Source organism: Syngnathus floridae, chromosome 10, assembly GCF_059516105.1.
Source record: "Syngnathus floridae isolate MCC-2025c chromosome 10, RoL_Sflo_1.0, whole genome shotgun sequence".
NCBI classification, from domain to species: domain Eukaryota; kingdom Metazoa; phylum Chordata; class Actinopteri; order Syngnathiformes; family Syngnathidae; genus Syngnathus; species Syngnathus floridae.
The window spans coordinates 16,583,043-16,598,480 of NC_142422.1; the positions used below are offsets into that span (position 1 = coordinate 16,583,043).

The 15,438-nt window shown below is 44.3% G+C and overlaps 1 long non-coding RNA gene across 2 annotated transcripts; it reads left to right on the top strand.

Annotated features, from left to right (window-relative positions):
- Positions 1-4,345: 4,345 nt before the first annotated feature.
- LOC148392696 (uncharacterized) lies at positions 4,346-13,868 on the top strand. 2 transcript variants are annotated; one of them, XR_015861020.1, is made up of 8 exons: positions 4,346-4,474; positions 4,598-4,675; positions 6,518-6,606; positions 12,129-12,158; positions 12,349-12,516; positions 12,629-12,705; positions 13,173-13,349; positions 13,481-13,868. It is a non-coding gene; the product is annotated as an uncharacterized LOC148392696 (long non-coding RNA). The 2 variants fall into 2 exon arrangements; XR_015861019.1 differs by lacking the exon at positions 13,481-13,868 and having other exon boundaries at positions 13,173-13,416.
- Positions 13,869-15,438: the final 1,570 nt, after the last annotated feature.

Sequence of the window (15,438 nt, forward strand, 5' to 3'; positions counted from 1 at the left end):
TATTTGGTGTGTGCGCCATTATGTCAATGCATAACAACTGTAAGTCTACTAAACAAAACAGCGGTTGCTATTTGACGTCTGCCACGTCGTGGTCACGTGACGCGGACGTGACGTCGACGCCTACTTTACATCCCACCGATCACAGGACTCCTCGGCTGCATAACCGTGCCCCCTTCCCAACCAATCGGATTTGCTATACGCGAAAACGACGCCAATGGAAAGAGCTTCCGCCCAAATTTAAATCCGTGGGCGTGGCTCGCAGCAGGAAGTAGGAAAATGGCGGCGATGTTGACAAAGACACAGCGGATGGTAACATACGACTAACAAGAGAAATATTTTTATTTTCTGCTTGCAACTGGACCGTCCAGAGCGTACACGGTAAGTACAACTCATCGTTTTTAAAAAGAAGTACTTTTGTTGCCCTGAAAAGCGAGTGAGCGTGGCGTTTGTGGGGGACGTCGAATTTCGACGATTCTTTCTGGTCAACGGTTGTAAATGATTGTGTTGATTAAAAAAGAAAACTTGATGTAACTCTACTTTTAACTGCCGTTTCAGATAGATTTGGAATTGCATCACATCCAATTTTGCCTAGAGCGTACACGGTAAGTAACACTCGTTGTGTTTAAGGAGATTTACGTTTGTAATAGCAGAAGTGTAGCCGCGTTGCGTTGTACGTGTGAATGTTGGTCCGGGCGAAATGTTAATGTTTAATTTCATTCCTTTAGGTTCCACGGTGTTTGTTGGCTGCAAGTTTTCCACTGCAAGAAGAGGCTCATATCATTGACCAGGAGCGAGCTACAATGGTGAGTAGCCATAACATTTATGTTAAACACTTCCTATTTCATGTCTAACAGTACTTGATTTAACAAATAACCATAAATAAATACAGTGTGGGCACTGAAGTTAACATATGTGATTATACTGCCTAATCTGTCACCGAGTAGATTGTTGCAAAGTAATATAAGATCCAAAGTTGTAATTCAGAATAGTTTTCAAAAGAAGGCCATTAGAATTATATACAAGTCTGATTACCCTGAACAAGCTATTAATTAAATCACAAATTCTTCAATTCAAAGATTTGGTAGATTATCAGACAAATAATGTCTAACAGTAATTGATTTAACACATCACGATAAGTAGATTGAGTGTGGGCACTCTCAAGTTAACATATGTGATTATACTGCCTAATCTGTTACAGAGTATGTTGTTGCCAAGTAATGTAGAATAGATCCAAAGTAGTAATCCAGAATAGTTTTGAAGAGGCCATTAGAATGATAAACAAATCTGATTACCTTGAACATAATAACAAGCTAAGTGTTTAATATGTCCTATGAAGTCAAAATTGGGCACCATCATGTGGTGAAATTTGGAATTGCATCACATCCAATTTTGCCTGGGAACAAACAGATTACATAAATCTTAGTTTTGAATAAGCCACTCCTTCTCAAACAAGTAAACTCTGCCCATTTTGCGCAGTAGATGTTCTGTTAATATCTAGTATTTATACAAAGTCATAATTTAAATTGCTTTCAACCTTCATTCATCGGTTCAACCAACATTACTCGCTCTTATTACCAACTTGTATTGATTTAACTAAGCGTTTAATACTTCCTATCAGGTCTCAAATCGAGATTTGGCAAAATACAATTTCAGCAAATCCAATTTTGCCAGGGAACAAAAATAGATTAAATAAACTAAATAAGTCCTCTTCCCATTAAATAAATCAGAAAAGTCTGTCTTGTAACCAGTCCTCTTCAAACAAGTAAAGTCTGCCCATTTTGTGCCGTAGATTTTGTGTCTATGCCTAGTATTTAAACAAAATCATAATTTAAACGACTTCTTTCCTTCATTCACTTTGGAAATTTGGAATTGCAGCAAATCGAATTTTGGCAGGGAACAAAAATAGATCAATTAAACTAAATAAGTCTTCTTCCCATTAAATAAATTAAAAAAGTCTGTCTTGTAACCAGTCCTTTTCAAACAAGTAAAGTCTGCCCATTTTGTGCCGTCGATTTTGTGTTAATGCCTAGTATTTATACAAAATCATAATTTAAAGGACTTCATTCCTTCATTCACTTTGGAAATTTGGAATTGCAGCACATCAAATTTTGCCTGGGAAGAAAAGTAGATTAAATAAATTTAATAAGTCTTACTACTTCCCATTAAATAAATTAAATACGTCTTACTTGTTCCCACTCCTTTTCAAAACAGTAGTTTAAAACGAGGGCCCTTCACTCAATCTTTAACCTCAACCCCGCACGTTGTGTTGTATCTGTGAATGTTGGTTGTGGCCAAATGATAGTTTTCTTTCATTCGTTTAGGTTCCAAGAAAACTTGATGTAACTCTACTTTTAACTGCCGTTTCAGATAAGCGGGTATTACGTCGCAGTCAAATGCCGCGGATATGACGTAATTGCCCGAACCTCCGCCAAAATTCAAATCTGTTGGCGCGATGGCCGTGAGCCACTGAGCAGCGACGATTATCAACAGAAATATCTTTATTTTCTGCTTGCAACTGGACCGTCTAGAGCGTACACGGTAAGTAACACTCATTGTGTTTAAGGAGATTTACGTTTGTAATAGCAGAAGTGTAGCCGCGTTGCGTTGTACGTGTGAAAATTGGTCGAGGCGAAATGTTAATGTTTAATTTCATTCCTTTAGGTTCCACGGTGTTTGTTGGCTGCAAGTTTTCCACTGCAAGAAGAGGCTCGTATCATTGACCAGGAGCGAGCTACAATGGTGAGTAGCCATAACATTTATGTTAAACACTTCCTATTTCATGTCTAACAGTACTTGATTTAACAAATAACCATAAATAAATACAGTGTGGGCACTGAAGTTAACATATGTGATTATACTGCCTAATCTGTCACGGAGTAGATTGTTGCAAAGTAATATAAGATCCAAAGTTGTAATTCAGAATAGTTTTCAAAAGAAGGCCATTAGAATTATATACAAGTCTGATTACCCTGAACAAGCTATTAATTAAATCACAAATTCTTCAATTCAAAGATTTGGTAGATTATCAGACAAATAATGTCTAACAGTAATTGATTTAACACATCACGATAAGTAGATTGAGTGTGGGCACTCTCAAGTTAACATATGTGATTATACTGCCTAATCTGTTACAGAGTATGTTGTTGCCAAGTAATGTAGAATAGATCCAAAGTAGTAATCCAGAATAGTTTTGAAGAGGCCATTAGAATGATAAACAAATCTGATTACCTTGAACATAATAACAAGCTAAGTGTTTAATATGTCCTATGAAGTCAAAATTGGGCACCATCATGTGGTGAAATTTGGAATTGCATCACATCCAATTTTGCCTGGGAACAAACAGATTACATAAATCTTAGTTTTGAATAAGCCACTCCTTCTCAAACAAGTAAACTCTGCCCATTTTGCGCAGTAGATGTTCTGTTAATATCTAGTATTTATACAAAGTCATAATTTAAATTGCTTTCAACCTTCATTCATCGGTTCAACCAACATTACTCGCTCTTATTACCAACTTGTATTGATTTAACTAAGCGTTTAATACTTCCTATCAGGTCTCAAATCGAGATTTGGCAAAATACAATTTCAGCAAATCCAATTTTGCCAGGGAACAAAAATAGATTAAATAAACTAAATAAGTCCTCTTCCCATTAAATAAATCAGAAAAGTCTGTCTTGTAACCAGTCCTCTTCAAACAAGTAAAGTCTGCCCATTTTGTGCCGTAGATTTTGTGTCTATGCCTAGTATTTAAACAAAATCATAATTTAAACGACTTCTTTCCTTCATTCACTTTGGAAATTTGGAATTGCAGCAAATCGAATTTTGGCAGGGAACAAAAATAGATCAATTAAACTAAATAAGTCTTCTTCCCATTAAATAAATTAAAAAAGTCTGTCTTGTAACCAGTCCTTTTCAAACAAGTAAAGTCTGCCCATTTTGTGCCGTCGATTTTGTGTTAATGCCTAGTATTTATACAAAATCATAATTTAAAGGACTTCATTCCTTCATTCACTTTGGAAATTTGGAACTGCAGCACATCAAATTTTGCCTGGGAAGAAAAGTAGATTAAATAAATTTAATAAGTCTTACTACTTCCCATTAAATAAATTAAATACGTCTTACTTGTTCCCACTCCTTTTCAAAACAGTAGTTTAAAACGAGGGCCCTTCACTCAATCTTTAACCCCAACCCCGCACGTTGTGTTGTATCTGTGAATGTTGGTTGTGGCCAAATGATAGTTTTCTTTCATTCGTTTAGGTTCCAAGAAAACTTGATGTAACTCTACTTTTAACTGCCGTTTCAGATAAGCGGGTATTACGTCGCAGTCATGTGCCGTGGATATGACGTAATTGCCCGAACCTCCGCCAAAATTCAAATCTGTTGGCGCGATGGCCGTGAGCCACTGAGCAGCGACGATTATCAACAGAAATATCTTTATTTTCTGCTTGCAACTGGACCGTCTAGAGCGTACACGGTAAGTAACACTCATTGTGTTTAAGGAGATTTACGTTTGTAATAGCAGAAGTGTAGCCGCGTTGCGTTGTACGTGTGAAAATTGGTCGAGGCGAAATGTTAATGTTTAATTTCATTCCTTTAGGTTCCACGGTGTTTGTTGGCTGCAAGTTTTCCACTGCAAGAAGAGGCTCGTATCATTGACCAGGAGCGAGCTACAATGGTGAGTAGCCATAACATTTATGTTAAACACTTCCTATTTCATGTCTAACAGTACTTGATTTAACAAATAACCATAAATAAATACAGTGTGGGCACTGAAGTTAACATATGTGATTATACTGCCTAATCTGTCACGGAGTAGATTGTTGCAAAGTAATATAAGATCCAAAGTTGTAATTCAGAATAGTTTTCAAAAGAAGGCCATTAGAATTATATACAAGTCTGATTACCCTTAACATAACAACAAGCTATTAATTAAATCACAAATTCTTCAATTCAAAGATTTGGTAGATTATCAGACAAATAATGTCTAACAGTAATTGATTTAACATCACGATAAGTAGATTGAGTGTGGGCACTCTCAAGTTAACAGATATGATTATACTGCCTAATCTGTTACAGAGTATGTTGTTGCCAAGTAATGTAGAATAGATCCAAAGTAGTAATCCAGAATAGTTTTGAAGAGGCCATTAGAATAATAAACAAATCTGATTACCTTGAACATAATAACAAGCTAAGTGTTTAATATGTCCTATGAAGTCAAAATTGGGCACCATCATGTGGTGAAATTTGGAATTGCATCACATCCAATTTTGCCTGGGAACAAACAGATTAAATAAATCTTAGTTTTGAATAAGCCACTCCTTCTCAAACAAGTAAACTCTGCCCATTTCGCGCAGTAGATGTTCTGTTAATATCTAGTATTTATACAAAGTCATAATTTAAATTGCTTTCAACCTTCATTCATCGGTTCAACCAACATTACTCGCTCTTATTACCAACTTGTATTGATTTAACTAAGCGTTTAATACTTCCTATCAGGTCTCAAGGCAAGATTTGGCAAAATACAATTTCAGCAAATCCAATTTTGCCAGGGAACAAAAATAGATTAAATAAACTAAATAAGTCTTCTTCCCATTAAATAAATCAGAAAAGTCTGTCTTGTAACCAGTCCTCTTCAAACAAGTAAAGTCTGCCCATTTTGTGCCGTAGATTTTGTGTCTATGCCTAGTATTTAAACAAAATCATAATTTAAACGACTTCTTTCCTTCATTCACTTTGGAAATTTGGAATTGCAGCAAATCGAATTTTGCCAGGGAACAAAAATAGATCAATTAAACTAAATAAGTCTTCTTCCCATTAAATAAATTAAAAAAGTCTGTCTTGTAACCAGTCCTTTTCAAACAAGTAAAGTCTGCCCATTTTGTGCCGTCGATTTTGTGTTAATGCCTAGTATTTATACAAAATCATAATTTAAAGGACTTCATTCCTTCATTCACTTTGGAAATTTGGAATTGCAGCACATCAAATTTTGCCTGGGAAGAAAAGTAGATTAAATAAATTTAATAAGTCTTACTACTTCCCATTAAATAAATTAAATACGTCTTACTTGTTCCCACTCCTTTACAAAAAAGTAGTTTAAAACGAGGTCCCTTCACTCAACCTTTAACCCTATTTATTCACCTTCTAGGCTAAGTGTTAAAGGCTAAGTGTTAAAGGCTAAGTGTTAAAGGCTAAGTGTTAGAGGCTAAGTGCCAGAGGCTAGGCGCCAGAGGCGAGTTTTTGTGGGCTGAAGTTTTAGTGGGGTTAGTGTGAATACAATCCAAAAGAATACAACAGAATACAATACAATAGAATATAATACATAGATTAAATTCAATAGCTCTTACTACTTCCCATTAAATAAATTAAATACGTCTTACTTGTTCCCAATCCTTTTCAAAAAAGTAGTTTAAAACGAGGGCCCTTCACTCAACCTTTAACCTCAACCCCGCACGTCACATTGTGTTGTATCTGTGAATGTTGGTTGTGGCCAAATGATAGTTTTCTTTCATTCGTTTAGGTTCCACGGTGTTTGTTGGCTATGTTTTCCACTGTCAGAAGGATGAAAATACAAAGTACAACGCTTGGACGTGGGCGAAGACGTCACCGGTGAGTCCTTCCTTCCTATTTATTTACCTTCTAGATGCTAGAGGCTAAGTGTTAGAGGCTAAGTGTTAGAGGCTAAGTGTTAAACACAATACGAACAACACAACGATACTGCACTGAACAACACGATACCGCACTGAGAAACACGATACCGCACTGAACAACACGATACCGCACTGAACAACACCATGCCGCACTGAACACCATGCCACACTGAACAACACCATCCCGCACTGAACAACACCATGCCGCACTAAACAACACCATGCCGCACTGAACAACACCATGCCTCACTGAACGACACCATGCCGCACTGAAAGACACCATGCCGCACTGAACGACACCATGCCGCACTGAAAGACACCATCCCGCACTGAACACCATGCCGCACTGAACAACACCATCCTGCACTGAACAACACCATCCCGCACTGAACAACACCATGCCGCACTGAACAACATTATGCCGCACTGAACATTATGCCGCACTGAACATCACCATGCCGCACTGAACAACACCATGCCGCACTGAACAACATTATGCCGCACTGAACAACACCATGCCGCACTGAACAACACCATGCCGCACTGAACAACACCATGCCGCACTGAACAACATTATGCCGCACTGAACAACACCATGCCGCACTGAAAAACACCATCCTGCACTGAACAACACCATTCCGCATTGAACACCATGCCGCACTGAACAACACCATCCCGCACTGAACAACACCATCCCGCACTGAACAACACCATGCCGCACTGAACAACATTATGCCGCACTGAACAACATTATGCCGCACTGAACAACACCATGCCGCACTGAACAACACCATGCCGCACTGAACAACACCATGCCGCACTGAACAACATTATAACGCACTGAACAACACCATCCCGCACTGAACAACACCATGCCGCACTAAACAACATTATGCCGCACTGAACAACATTATGCCGAAATGAACAACACCATGCCGCACTGAACAACACCATGCCGCACTGAACAACACCATCCTGCACTGAACAACACCATCCCGCACTGAACAACACCATGCCGCACTGAACAACACCATGCCGCACTGAACAACACCATGCCGCAATGAACAACACCATCCCGCACTGAACAACATTATGCCGCACTGAACAACATTATGCCGCACTGAACAACACCATGCCGCACTGAACAACACCATGCCGCACTGAACAACACCATCCTGCACTGAACAACACCATCCCGCACTGAACAACACCATGCCGCACTGAACAACATTATGGCGCACTGAACAACATTATGCCGCACTGAACAACACCATGCCGCACTGAACAACACCATGCCGCAATGAACAACACCATGCCGCAATGAACAACACCATCCCGCACTGAACAACACCATGCCGCACTGAGCAACACCATGCCGCACTGAACAACACCATCCTGCACTGAACAACACCATGCCGCACTGAACAACACCATTCCGCACTGAACAACACCATGCCGCACTGAACAACATTACGCTGCACTGAAAAACACCATGCCGCACTGAACAACACCATGCCGCACTGAACAACACCATGCCGCATTGAACAACACCATGCCGCATTGAACAACACCATGCCGCACTGAACAACACCATCCTGCACTGAACAACACCATGCCGCATTGAACAACACCATGCCGCACTGAACAACACCATCCTGCACTGAACAACACCATCCCGCACTGAACAACACCATCCCGCATTGAACAACACCATCCTGCACTGAACAACACCATGCCGCACTGAACAACACCATGCCGCACTGAACAACACCATTCCGCACTGAACAACACCATGCCGCACTGAACAACACCATCCCGCACTGAACAACACCATCCCGCACTGAACAACACCATCCTGCACTGAACAACACCATCCTGCACTGAACAACACCATCCTGCACTGAACAACACCATGCCGCACTGAACAACACCATGCCGCACTGAACAACACCATGCCGCACTGAACAACACCATGCCGCACTGAACAACATTATGCCGCACTGAACAACATTATGTCGCACTGAACAACACCATGCCGCACTGAACAACACCATGCCGCACTGAACAACATTATGCCGCACTGAAAAACACCATGCCGCACTGAACAACACCATCCCGCACTGAACAACACCATGCCGCATTGAACAACACCATGCCGCACTGAACAACACCATGCTGCACTGAACAACATTATGCTGCACTGAACAACACGATCCTGCATTGAACAACACCATGCCGCACTGAACAACACCATCCTGCACTGAACAACACCATCCTGCACTGAACAACACCACCCCGCACTGAACAACACGATCCCGCATTGAACACCATCCCGCACTGAACAACACCATGCCGCACTGAACAACACCATTCCGCACTGAAAAACACCATGCCGCACTGAACAACACCATGCCGCACTGAACAACACCATGCCGCACTGAACAACACCATGCCGCACTGAACAACATTATGCCGCACTGAACAACACCATGCCGCACTGAACAACACCATCCCGCACTGAACAACACCATGCCGCATTGAACAACACCATGCCGCACTGAACAACACCATCCTGCACTGAACAACACCATCCCGCACTAAACAACACCATGCCGCACTGAACAACATTATGGCGCACTGGACAACATTATGCCGCACTGAACAACACCATGCCGCACTGAACAACACCATGCCGCACTGAACAACACCATGCCGCACTGAACAACACCATGCCGCACTGAACAACATTATGCCGCACTGAACAACACCATGCCGCACTGAACAACACCATGCCGCACTGAACAACACGATCCCGCATTGAACAACACCATCCTGCACTGAACAACACCATGCCGCACTGAACAACACCATGCCGCACTGAACAACACCATGCCGCACTGAACAACACCATGCCGCACTGAACGACACCATCCTGCACTGAACAACACCATCCCGCACTGAACAACACCATGCCGCATTAAACAACACCATGCCGCACTGAACAACACCATCCTGCACTGAACAACACCATGCCGCACTGAACAACACCATGCCGCACTGAACAACACCATGCCGCACTGAACAACATTATGCCGCACTGAACAACATTATGCCGCACTGAACAACATTATGTCGCACTGAACAACACCATGCCGCACTGAACAACACCATGCTGCACTGAACAACATTATGCCGCACTGAACAACACGATCCCGCATTGAACAACACCATCCCGCAGTGAACAACACCATGCCGCATTGAACAACACCATGCCGCACTGAACAACACCATGCTGCACTGAACAACATTATGCTGCACTGAACAACACGATCCTGCATTGAACAACACCATGCCGCACTGAACAACACCATCCTGCACTGAACAACACCATGCCGCACTGAACAACACCATGCCGCACTGAACAACATTATGCCGCACTGAAAAACACCATGCCGCACTGAACAACACCATCCCGCACTGAACAACACCATGCCGCATTGAACAACACCATGCCGCACTGAACAACACCATGCTGCACTGAACAACATTATGCTGCACTGAACAACACGATCCTGCATTGAACAACACCATGCCGCACTGAACAACACCATCCTGCACTGAACAACACCATCCTGCACTGAACAACACCACCCCGCACTGAACAACACGATCCCGCATTGAACAACAACATCCCGCACTGAACAACACCATGCCGCACTGAACAACACCATTCCGCACTGAACAACACCATGCCGCACTGAACAACACCATGCCGCACTGAACAACACCATGCCGCACTGAACAACACCATGCCGCACTGAACAACATTATGCCGCACTGAACAACACCATGCCGCACTGAACAACACCATCCCGCACTGAACAACACCATGCCGCATTGAACAACACCATGCCGCACTGAACAACACCATCCCGCACTGAACAACACCATCCCGCACTGAACAACACCATGCCGCACTGAACAACATTATGGCGCACTGGACAACATTATGCCGCACTGAACAACACCATGCCGCACTGAACAACACCATGCCGCACTGAACAACACCATGCCGCACTGAACAACACCATGCCGCACTGAACAACACCATGCCGCACTGAACAACACCATGCCGCACTGAACAACACCATGCCGCACTGAACAACACGATCCCGCATTGAACAACACCATCCTGCACTGAACAACACCATGCCGCACTGAACAACACCATGCCGCACTGAACAACACCATTCCGCACTGAACAACACCATGCCGCACTGAACAACACCATCCTGCACTGAACAACACCATTCCGCACTGAACAACATCATGCCGCATTGAACACCATGCCGCACTGAACAACACCATCCTGCACTGAACAACACCATGCCGCACTGAACAACACCATGCCGCACTGAACAACACCATGCCGCACTGAACAACATTATGCCGCACTGAACAACATTATGCCGCACTAAACAACATTATGTCGCACTGAACAACACCATGCCGCACTGAACAACACCATGCCGCACTGAACAACACCATGCCGCACTGAACAACACGATCCCGCATTGAACAACACCATCCCGCAGTGAACAACACCATGCCGCATTGAACAACACCATCCTGCACTGAACAACACCATGCTGCACTGAACAACATTATGCTGCACTGAACAACACGATCCTGCATTGAACAACACCATGCCGCACTGAATAACACCATCCTGCACAACAACATTATGCCGCACTGAACAACACGATCCCGCATTGAACAACACCATCCCGCAGTGAACAACACCATGCCGCATTGAACAACACCATGCCGCACTGAACAACACCATGCTGCACTGAACAACATTATGCTGCACTGAACAACACGATCCTGCATTGAACAACACCATGCCGCACTGAACAACACCATCCTGCACTGAACAACACCTTTCCACACTGAACAACACTATGCCGCACTGAACAACACCATGCCGCACTGAACAACATTATGGCGCACTGAACAACATTATGCCGCACTGAACAACACCATGCCGCACTGAACAACACCATGCCGCACTGAACAACACCATGCCGCACTGAACAACATTATGCCGCACTGAACAACATTATGCCGCACTGAACAACACCATGCCGCACTGAACAACACCATGCCGCACTGAACAACACCATGCCGCACTGAACAACACGACGTCGCACTGAACAACACGACGCCGCACAGAACAACACGACGCCGCACAGAATAACACAATACCGCACAGAACAACACAATACCGCACAAACAGTTTTAGATAATATTACGTCGCAGTCATGTGACGCGGACATGACGTCAATAGGCGGAACTCACGGCAAAATTATAATCCGTGGGCGTGGCTTGCAACAGGAAGTAGGAAAGCGGCAGTTCTGGCAAACAAGACACAGCTGTTAGTAACACGATGACTAACAAGGCAAATATTTTTGTTTTCAGCTTGCAACTTGACCGTCTAGAGCGTACAAGGTAATTACAACTGTTTTTTTTTAGCCCTGAAAAGCAAGGGAGTGTGGCGTTTGGGAGGAATGTCGAACTCGGCGTCTGCTTCCAGCCACAGACGCCAAATTTCGACGATTATTTCGACTGGTCAACGGTTGTAAATTATTGCGTTGACTAAAAACTTTATTTAACTCTACTCTTAACTTTGCCGTTTCAGATATACGGGTATTACACCGCGGAAATGACGTCAATAGGCTGAACTCTCGCCAAAATTCAAATCTGTGGGCGCAATGGCCTTGAGCGAGACACCGGATACAAACACGACGATTATCAACAGAAATATCTTTATTTTCCGCTTGCAAGTGGACCGTCTAGAGCGTACACGGTAAGTACAACTCATTGTGTTTAAAAAGATTTACGTTTGTGTAGTTTGCGTTGCGTTGTATCTGTGAATGTTGGTTGAGGCTAAATGTTAATGTTTAATTTCATTCCTTTAGGTTCCACGGTGTTTGTTGGCTGTATGTTTTCCACTGCAAGAAGAGGCTCGTATCATTGACCAGCAGGAGCTACAATGGTGAGTACCCCTTTCGTCTTCCATTTATGTTAAACACTTCCTATTTCATGTCTAACAGTACTCGATTTAACAAATAACCATAAATAAATACAGTGTGGGCAGTCACGTTAACATATGTGATTATCCTGCCTAATATGTTTATCACAAATATGTCACTAATCACTAATATGTTTATTTGTTTATCACAACACCTTTGGACCTTCAGCAATCGATTATTTACCTTCATCTACATAGAGACAGAACGATGGTGTCTTAAACATCTCATTCATTTCACCAAATAACTTCACGCAGGTGGATAACGGCCGTCTCGGTCACGCTATGTTGCGTGATGCAGTTTTGAAGAACCAAATGCATTTATTCAATGAATAAGTCAAGCTAGTTCTATGTTTATGATGTTGTAAGTTACGGAACCGATTGAAGTTGAGTTCGAAGCCAGTGGAAAACAGCGCTGCGTTTGTGCTCTCCAGGTACAAATGTTGTGATCTCTGACTGACGACCGGGCGAGACTCGAGTAAGAGATGTCCAAACGAGCTCCGGCAGGGCGGGCCAAGGCGGAGCGAACGGACGCCCTTCAGGCCGCCAATGACGAGCTGAGAACCAAACTGATGGACGTCCAGTTAGAACTTCAGCAGGAGAAGAACAAGGTGAAAACCTCAACAGACAGACACTGCCTGCCTCCCTGCCTGCCTCCCTGCCTGCCTCCCTGCCTGCCTCCCTCCCTCCCTCCCAGTTTTCCCGATGTAGATTAGACATGCGTGTGCCATGACTGTGTCAGCCTACATCAACAAATGCACCGAGGACGTCAGCACCACTAAGAATATCATCACCCGGGGCAACCAACGACCCTGGATGACTGAGGAGGTACGTCAAACGCTACGAGCGCGGAACTCTGCCTTCAAGTCTGGCGACAAGGAGACACTGAGGACAGCGAGAGCCAACTTGAACCGTGCCATCAGGATAGCGAAGCGAGACCGCAGTCGAAAATTTCAGGATCGTTTCCACGACGTCAAAAACATCAGGAGTATGTGGCAAGGCATACGGGCGATTACAGACTACAACTCACCCTCCCCCCCCCCCGGTGGGTGTAGTTGATGCTGACTTTCTAAATGGTCTAAATAACTTCTTTGGGAGGTTCGAGGCACTAAACGGCACTCCAGCAGTTAAAACTGTCCCCCATCAGGAAGAGGAGGTACTCTGCCTTGACTCCGCCGATGTGTTGAAGACCCTGAGGAGAGTCAACCCCTGTAAGGCCCCTGGCCCCGACAACATTCCTGGGCGTGTGTTCAGGGAATGTGCAAGTCATCTGGCTGGGGTCATCACAGACATTTTTAACACCTCGCTGGGCCAAGCCACAGTGCCGGCGTGCTTTAAGACTGCCTCCATCATTCCGGTGCCGAAGAAACCTCAAATCACCTCATTTAATGATTACCGGCCTGTTGCACTGACTCCGGTTATGATGAAGTGCTTCGAAAGGCTGCTTAAAGGTCACATCGTTTCCAGACTCCCCCTATTATTTGACCCGTTCCAGTTTGCCGACCGGCAAAACCGCTCCACTCAGGACGCCATCTCCTCCGTTCTTCACCTGAGCCTGGCTCACCTGGAGGAGAAGAACACCCATGTGCGGAGGCTGTTCCTGGACTTCAGCTCAGCGTTTAACACCATCATCCCACAGCATCTGGTAGGAAAATTGGAACACCTGGGCTTCAACACCCCCCTTCGCAACTGGCTGCTAGACTTCCTCACCAACAGACCTCAGTCAGTCCGGGTCGGACAGAACACCTCTGATGTCATCACCCTCAGCACAGGCTCCCTTCAGGGCTGCGTCCTGAGCCCCCTGCTGTGCACCCTGATGACACACGACTGCGTCCTCAGGTTCACCACCAATCACATCGTGAAGTCAGCAGACGACACAACGGTGGTGGGGCTCATCAGAGACAACAACGACCTGGACTACAGAGAGGAGGTGGAGCAGCTGGTGGGCTGGTGCAGAGAAAACAGCCTGATCCTGAATGAGGAGAAGATGAAGGAGATCATCGTCGACTTCAGGAAAAAACAGCCTCACCACGCTCCACTGATCATCAACAGCTCAGCTGTGGAGGTGGTCAGCACCACCAAATTCCTGGGGGTCCACATCACAGAAGACCTCACCTGGACTATGAACACTACGGCACTGGTCAAGAGGGCACAGAAGCGCTTGTACTTCCTGCGGAGGATGAGGAGAGCCCACCTGCCCCCACCCATCATGAGGACGTTCTACAGGAGCACCATAGAGAGCATTCTGACAAGCTGTCTCTCTGTGTGGTGTGGAGGCTGCACCGCCTCCGATTGGAAGAACGTGAGGAGAGTGGTGAGGACAGCAGAGAGGATCATAGGGGCTCCTCTTCCCTCCATTCAGGACATTTCATCTCAGCGCTGCATGTCCCGTGCCCGTAACATCATCAATGACCCATCACACCCCCACCATGGACTGTTCTCCCTGCTGCCCTCTGGGAAGAGGTTTGCAGCATCCGCTGCAGGTCCACCAGGTTCTGCAACAGCTTTTTCCCTGCTGTCATCAGACTGTTGAACACTAGAACTGTTGAGCTCTAAACTGAACTCTGCATCACACATTCACAGAACTGTACTTTATGACACTACGGACCTCTATCTTGCACTATCTCGCACTACCAACTTTACTGAACTTGTATAAACCCTTTAAATAGAAGTTTAATACATGGTTTAGCATTCCTCTGC